Source organism: Atta colombica, unplaced genomic scaffold, assembly GCF_001594045.1.
Source record: "Atta colombica isolate Treedump-2 unplaced genomic scaffold, Acol1.0 scaffold219, whole genome shotgun sequence".
In the NCBI taxonomy this organism is placed as follows: Eukaryota; Metazoa; Arthropoda; class Insecta; order Hymenoptera; family Formicidae; genus Atta; species Atta colombica.
In genome coordinates, this window is record NW_017259315.1 from 352,313 (window position 1) to 361,600 (window position 9,288).

At 32.3% G+C, this 9,288-nt stretch overlaps 1 protein-coding gene across 1 annotated transcript in view; it reads right to left on the reverse strand.

Moving 5' to 3' along the window:
- Nucleotides 1-9,288, reverse strand: part of LOC108687827 — a 123,240-nt gene that overhangs the window by 108,877 nt on the left and 5,075 nt on the right. The gene's annotated exons all lie outside the window — the stretch shown is intronic.

Below are 9,288 nucleotides of genomic sequence, written 5' to 3' on the forward strand. Positions count from 1 at the left end.
AGAGGGCAACGCATGAGCCCTTTTGCATCTCTTCCCAAAGCAGAAAGATTGGCTGGATAAAACTTCTTTGCGCGCCTTAGAGATAATCTCATACACTCCTCCCTGGATGTTAAAGCAGGATAAAAATCTAACGTACTATTGCTCAAGTCGAACATAATTTTTCGTCTCTTGTTAATCCAATGTTTCGAATTGCAATTATCACTTGAAACCATTGATTTCACATCATACTTTAGTAGGTGACGATCGGTATATTCTAAAAAATATAGATGTGAATTTAATACCAAGCAGTATTTGTACATGAAAAGAATGATGTTGTTGAAGTATTTAAAAATATAACTGCATACATATATATATATATATATATATATATATTCATATATATAGACCTGAAAATAATTTTGTTCAACTATCAAAATAATTACGCATGAATTTTAAATATGATGCTGCAAAAAGTTTTGACATTCCGGCAACCAGCTTGAGCATGTATAATTATTTTGATGGTTCAACAAAATTATTTTCAGATCTCTATTTGACTAAATTTTAAGATATTTCTACTGAAACCTTTTCATGTGTATTCTCAATATGTTTGTGTTAATACTAACATCAATGGTATGGATTTGATTCTAGAATATTATTTTTGAGTGATACAGTATTAATTACGTAAATTTTACGAACACAAGTATGACATATGTTTCATACTTTTAATGACAAAATTTTTATATAATCTTTCATAAACGCAAATAACCTAATTAAAAAGAAAGAAAAAATAAGCTGTTTAATCTTGAGATGATGTGAAGTGTGTAGTTCAATTGTATGTAACTATAATGTAATACTTAAGTAAATTGTATAATAACACAAATTAATAATACAAAGTTGCTTCAAAATTAATGTTATTATTCACGCTCTCTGTTATAATAGTGACAACCAAGGAGTTCAAACTGATATGTAATGGAAAGAATTTTTAAAAGTTTGTCATTGCTTGTCTTTTATGATAATGGATTCTTTAATAATGACTACTGAAGGCATAACTCAATAATCCCACTTGTAATATTCACGTATCAGTCTAGGCAGCTAGAATTAAAACTTATGGTGTCCAATCCACATCATATTAATATTTATATCAACATCAATATTGTTATTTAAATACAATTATATAAATATATTATAATTGTATATAAACGTATTTTGTGACGTTAAATCCACATCCATATTTTTTAGATTGTAAAAGTAGTATTCAACACGCTGCCGTTGGTTGATTATGCGTCGCGACGAGGGATGTTTGGAATTCACAAAGGGGTGGACGGTTCGTGAATAATATAGATCGTTGGCGATGGTGCGGCGTTGTTAGGTTTTACTGCCCTCGAGAGGAGCTATCGGACCAGCGATTTATGGGGCGGAAGATCGCGGCTTGCGGAGTTGTGGCAGATTAGTCAGATTGTTTGGAAATTTTCATTGTTTTCTTGCCAACTGGGACAAGAAGAAGAAAGAGAAGAGGAGGGATCACCATACCATCACCGGGTACCTTGGCGTGAGCATTCGATCGTTTCCTGCCCACGTACCGGCTGCTCGGGAAGTCACTCTATTTACGGGCCGTCTTAAGTCGCATGCGAAGCACATGCAAATGCCGCGCGATAAAAGAACAAACGACGCAGCCTTTCCTTTGGTGGCGAACTCGAAGAAACGGTGGCGCCGTCAACGTCGTTCCTCGTTGTCTCATTGATTTATATTCCTTACCTAGGCCATGTAACTGCGATCGAGAGAATCTTTTTCGTTAGTAGGTTCACATTATTTTCGCGGTTCACATTATTGAGTTTTAAAACTGAGTCAATTCGAATTCTCACTTTAATTATCTCTCTTGATTTTCTTTTTATTTTATATAATTTTGTTTAAATTGCAGTCAATTACATTAAAGGTGATTTCAGATTAAGTAAACGAGTAACTTAATCAACCGAATTGTGATAAAACATTCAAATTACTGGTGATATGATTATTTTATTGCGTTTGTGAAATTTGCAGTGCCAAGATTTTAATAGTAAGTTTATTAAAAAATATTCGACATAAATAAGCGAAGGTCATATTTGGTCAAAGAAGATCTGTAATATATTTTTGTGAATTTTACAATTTTCCAGCAAATCGCATTCAAGCGAACTGCGCATTGATTATTTGTCGAGCTTGGACAATCTTACAAAAGAACTTCTGTCTAGAACCGATTCGATTCTTCTTGAAATATGTTGTTAAACACAAAATTCTAAGAGACTTTTTAGATTGATCCTATTTAAGGAGTTAAAGGAGGAAAATTTCTTCAAAACGAGAATAGAAATATTTAATCTCTTGTTAATCTTGAAGCTGTATATAATCAAAAATTAAATGAATAAACAATTTAATAATGCTAATAAGCATTTTTTAAAAATTGAAAAGAATTTAATATGAGAAAAACATCAAAATTTTAATGAATTAAAAACATCGAACAAAGACATGAGGAGTGGAATATGTTTTATTTTGTTTTAGTATGGCAAATGTTAGGCTTACTATATTATATATATTAGCTGTATATATTAGCGCTATTTTAATGCGCTATTTTAATTGAAATACAAGAGAGCTTGAAAGTCCACATCATGATTAAATGGCATATTTCTCTCTTTCCTCCCCCTCTTTCTCTTTCTCTTATACTTCCTCGATGAACGGCCACGACAGTATCTCGATATGTGACACGGTCGAGAGAACGGTAATGCGGAACAGCAGCTGCATACAAATGGGGAATTTCGAGGGCAGGAATGCGTTACGGCTTAAAACGGCTTTCCATTCCATTAGATGAATCGCGCGGATAATTAATGTAGTTACGGTCACCCATGATATTCAATCCGCGGAAACCATAAAGCCGTGGCCGTTTAATATTGTTCACAAGGATGCTGAGTGCGTGTGCATCGGAGTAACAGCCACATCGATACACATAGGTAGCCTCAGCATTGTGTCCTCCATCGGTCTTCCATATACCGCATACATTTCTTTTGTAAAATTATATACAAAGTTGATGTCATACCAATTTGCTGCAGGAAACTCTCAAAAGAACAAGGGAATGACTGAATTCAAAGGGATAAAAGAAAATTAAAATTTAATCTTTTAGGTAATAAACAAATTGGACTCATGTTAATTAAGAAAAGAAGGTGACAATCAGAAAGTTAAAGTTATCAGTGCGGTAAACAATGTGTAAATTATTCATATTTAATCCTGTATTTATTTTTTTGACAGGGCATGCAAAAGATCTCGCACTGATCATATGAGAAAAATAACTTTAGTCAAATTGGTTGAAACTGATATTTTGTAAATTATGATCAAAGCAACCATCTCCCAACCAAACCATAAAAATTGGACAGATTTGAAAGTTTTTATTTTGAGTTTAATCGGTTTGAAAAAATGTCTTTATCTATTAAATAAAATAAATCTTTCAATTGTATTTTAATATTTTTACGCACAGAATAAAAGATGAATCAATTGATATAAAGAAAATACATAGTTGTTTTTAGAAAAAAATATACAGTTGCATATTGCAAATTGCATAATTTTTTTGAAAAGCAGCTATGTGTTTTCTTTGCATCAATTGATTCATCTCATTATTTTGTGTAACATTAAAGTAAAGTATCTCAAAATGAATAATTTAATAGATAAAAGTACTTTTTAATTTAATTAGATCCAAAATGATTGGCATAATTTTCAAATGATACCAAATTATTTTTAATGGTTGTAGAGACTTATAGAAATTTCTGATCAGTATCTAATAATCTACAAAATATCATAGTTTGAATGAATCCATTATAACAATAATAATAATAATATATATATAATTAGTGTAGGGGTCCTTTTGCATGTTCTTAAATTATTGAGAAGAGAAGATTTCAAGTATTAATCAATGAGAAATTATTTTTTTGACAAACATAATTTTGGATCTTAAATCCAATTCTCGTATTAGATTAGACGATCGGGTGGTAAGCGTCGTTTTTGCGCCGCCACACGACTGCTTTTCCGCATTGGGAGATATATCTCATAGGGCAAAGTTCTGCCGGAACATCAAAAATTGGCGTGTTCCCTCGGGGTGGGAGCTAAATCATTTAAATTTCTGCGCAAACGACCGCGCGCACATGCGGGCAGAACTTACATTCTTCTGGTGGAAAATTTAAAAAATGATGAAGGGAGAGGGAAGAAGAGAACGAGAGAAGAGCAAAAAACCGTGAGGAAAGGGTATTATCCAGCTAGCGAATGGCTCGAAAGTTTCGCGTCGAGGGTGATCTCACCCGGAACTATCCTCAAACTATCGTCAAACTATCGTTGCTACTGACCTTGTTTTCGAGCTGTGCCGACTGTACGACGTGCCGAAAATCTTGCGGAAGTTTGCCGCCTTCTAAATGTGTGTGTTTGACAAAGGAATTTCCATTTTAATAGTTCTGTTTGCTTTAGATATTACTATGCCGAAATGATGATACTTCGTTTCATCGATTTGCTTTATTGAGCGAAAATGTCGATTTCAGCATTAGAATTGAAAATTTTATCAAAAATTATTATGAAAAATAGAATATAATTAAATTTTGTAATATTAAAATCCCACCAAAAAGTGTATATCTAATGTTATAAAATATTAATTACACATTTCTGAATTGTATTCGAATAATTTTTACTTTTATTGACGCCACGCTATTATTTGAATTTCTAATAAAAGTGAGATTTTAATATTTTTAAAATATTTATAGAAATATACACATTATACACAAATATATAGCATTTGTGGTTTTTGTTTTTATATTATGCTTTAGATTATTACAATGATATCAGTGAGTTTATGAAATTTAAAATCCTCGCTAGCTAAGCCGGGAAATGTTTGCACGCGATATCGAGAATGTCCTCGAAGAGGATTTACATTTTTATTTCCCGATATACTACAAGCTCGTTTTTGTTGATGGGGATTACCGCCGATCAACGATAGCACGTGTAGTGAAAATTAACAAAAAATTGCGTGTCAACAACGCTTTCCACGTCTTCTCTTTTTTAACTTTGATATGCATGATTATATATGAATATTTTGTAAATATTTAATTGACTTATATTTTAAAAGCTGCTTTAGTAGAATTTAAAAAACATCTCGATCTTATGTTATAAGTAACAAATAAATATATAGCACAAGCAATGTATAATATCTAATAAATAACTAGTAAAATATAATTTTATACAACATTTTCGCGCACATTTAATAAAATCACTTAAAGTGAACTTATGCCATTTTTAAATTAAATTACCCAATTTAATCGTATTTAGATCAACTGTTCATCGTATTTGCCAGGATTTATTTTGCTGTTTGCGAAGATTGATCTAGCGTATGTGTGTTACATCTCGCAAATAGTATCCTACGTGATGTTTTAGCTCATAGATGAGAAGAGAGAGACTGGTGAATTGGGAATGTCATTTGTAGAATATTGGAGTACAATCTGGTCGATTGCATTCTTCGAAACATTCGATACTCCATGGCGAAGGGACCAGAAATACGAAAGCGAGAGAGAATCAAAGACCAATGGAGATCTTGGAAGAAGATAATATACTGTGGCACGAAATAGACTTTAAATCTGTTCGTGTTTTTACCAATATCGCATTTACTGCCAGAAATATTTTTTTAGACGATAACTAGTGTGAGAGAATGTGAAACGAGAAAAATACAAAAACATTAATTTAATTTGTTTTGCTATACAAATGTTGTATATCAGTGTTTTATTCTTTTCTAATAATATAATGAAAAAATTCTTTTATCTCGATTGCCATTAATTAAACATTGCTATTTTTTTATAAATTTCTCATATCTCTACGGAAAGAACGATTTTGCGAAATATCTAAAAAATTAACCGATACACAGATATAAAAATAATTTTGTTGAATCGTCAAAATAATTACGTAAAACGCATAAGTGTTAATAATAATGCTACAAAAGTTTCTAGCAATTACATTTGGCCGTTCTACATAATTATTTTGATGGTCTAAAACAAAATTATTTTCAGTTCTTTCTGTACATTGAAAAAAAGTTTATTAAATCTTAATACATATTTTTTTACTTGCTAAGTAAACATTTATTTATAGTAAACAAATATTTATTCAATAAAAAAATTATAATTAAAATTAATAGTTTTCATATCAAATAAATGTTTAAATTTAGTAAATATATTCAAACAAATATTTATTATCTTTTTACAGTTTTCAAAGAGAGAAAAAGGGAGAAAAAGAAAGATTTCAATTTATAAATAACTTTCATTTGCATTTAGAAACACTTTGACCAACTCCCGATTAACTTTAATCGACAATTAGTCTATTGGAATTGACCAATCGCATTTGTCATTTCGCTTAAGGCGCCTCCAGACGATATGATCAACGTATTTAGCAAATACCATACACGTGATGGCCATATCGTCTGAAGATGCCTTTAACGATAGATGCAATTGCAATGAACTAACTATCGAATTAAAATTAATCGGAATTGATCAAAGTAATTCTTGTTAATTTCACAAAGCTCTTGCTTTTGCGATTTTTTGTATAAGATATTATATGATATTTTCAAAACAAAGTAATGTACATTTGATATATATTGCTACAAACAAATAGATGAATTAAAAGTTCTCTATTAAGAGAAACATACTTTCATGCGTGTATAGAAAATATCTGAGCACTATTGCGTTGATACGCTATTCAATATTTTTCAACGCTCTTTCTTATTCCAGCAAAATCTTGTTTCCAATGAAGAATACCGACAGATCCATATCAGTGTATCGAGAATTTTAGAGAAAATGACATATTTTCAGATTCAGCGAACAAGCTCTTGTTTCGTTGTATCGGTAGAAAGATGCGGTGAATGCATTCGGGATCGATTTTATCGAGGATGTGTACATGCGCGCTTAATTGTTGTTGACAGAAGTTACTATAATTATGCAACGGTGATTGAATTTTACATTACGCCATGGATTAATTCATGACTCTTGATACGACTCTAAAATATAGATTAGTGTTTAAACTGTCTGTGGGGTATAAATTAAACCGATAAATAGATATGTGAGAAAACTATTTTAAAGAACAGTTTCTAGAAATATCGTTGAAATGTAAATCTCTACATTTTCGGAGATTCTAATTTTAATTTTATCCTTATTTTAATTTTGTAATTATACAGCTGTCTGCGAATTTAATTCAAATTCTCAACATTCGTACAAGTTTTATAAGTAGCAAAGACCGTAATCAGAGAATACGAAGTAGAAACGGGTATAATCAGACAACCTGGAAATAAGTAGAAATGACCACGCTATGGTCAGACTGAATGGAACATAAAATTGATATTGATAATAAACTCGCCTGTATTCTTACATATTATTTAGGTTCCATTTAACACTTGCGAGTATTTTATTTTTCTTGTTGTTACATATTAAACAAAAACGAAATGATACATGTAAACATTATACGATCGTTAAGTGGAGCGCACTCTTAATATACAGTTTTGACTAAAAATATAAAACATCATAATTGATATAAACGTTCTATATTTTACAAAAAAATAAATTAAGAAACGATTTTATTGAAAAATAATATTTTTTATTTACAATAACTTTAATATTTTATTGTTAATTTTTCTTTTTAATTTTATTAGCACTCTTTTCAAGAAAATGCAATAATAAAGTTGCTTTGTACTTACGATCTAGACTGTATAATTTAATATAAAAATAATTGTGTATTCTTATTATTATTTGTAGCATTTAACGACACTATCAGTATTATATAAAAGTCTAATGAATGCAGTCTCGCTTCTCTTTAATTCTAAATAAGAGAGATATCACTCTATTGACAGCTTTTTATTGGAGAATGATGAATTCGCGTTTCGTTTACAACGACATAATTTTCATTTAATTCAGTTTAATACAATTTCAAGTCAGTTTAATAAATTATTAAAATAATAAATTTATTATGTTTCAATATTTTGGAATAGTCAATATCATCGTGGAATTAAAAAAAATGGGAGAAATAAAAATCTCTCTCTCTCTCTCTCTCTCTCTCTCTCTTTCTTTCTCACTTCCTCTCGTGAGTACAGATTTAGCTTCTTTTATTCTAATCGCTTTCACCCCAAGTTTGTGGTCGACATTATGGTTTTCTCGTTACTGTATACGACATAATCCTTTTCATCGTTAACCGATCCGATTCGGTGTCCGACGTGTTGTCAATGCAATACGAAAGACTATTCATCGAGCTTCTCGGTAGTCTCGCTTTCCTTTTACCTACTCCGGGAGGAGATAGCTCCTAGTGGCTGACAGCTTGCACGAGAGAGCTTGCAGGAAAAGATGATATAGCATCTCAGCAATAGCGGCAGTGGAATGAACTCCCGCCTCATTTGTACCAGTGCAAGAACGCGGTCTGGATACGCTGCCCGGCACGTTTTGCCGGCCGACTGATCGGCCAGCCAGTCAGGCAGCTCTGGTAAGATGAATTACATCAGGACGTGATGGTGCCGTCTGCTTACGGTCGCGCTACTGATCGGAATCGCGGAAACTTGTGTACGGATCCTGACACGTCTGCAGCTCCGTCTTGCTCTTTCTCCCATGTTTCCTCTTTTCGTTCGTCTTATCGAAGCTTGCGTGCTCTCGAGCTTTTCCTGTCCCGGTGCTGGAATTGGAGTGAAGAAAGTGCAAAGGGAGGACGGGGGGGTGAAGATTGATTGCATCGAGTCTCGCGTACAGTCGGTACGGAAAGAAATCGACGGACGCGGTGCGGATTTCTGTGCGTTTTAAAGAATCTCGCTTGCATCGTGAGAAATGACAAAGGGAAAAGATATTCGCGATCTCGAAACGTGTGAATACGCGGATCAACGCTTCGTTCAGGTTGATGACGGAGTATCACTTGTTCTATTCTCGGTATCAAGCGAGAGAAGAGTACTCCGATAATCGAGGAGGAGGAGGCGGAGAAATTGAACCGCGATAATCTTCTGCGACTGTTACATTAACATTTTTCTCACTTTACTCTCTGCCGATTTATCATTATGTTTTCGCTATATCCATTAAAAAAATATCTGGTAATAATAATCAAGCCTACACGGAAAGAATGATTTTGTTGAAGTATTTAAGTCAAATAAAATACAGATCTGACAGGGAAGCTTAGAAGTGATTATCACCGATTTCAATGAAATTTGGTAGGATTATAGATGATCAATCGTTTTCAAGATATTTTAATATTAAATTTATTAGCGGCAGTTATTATTAGAGTTTATTATATATTATATATATA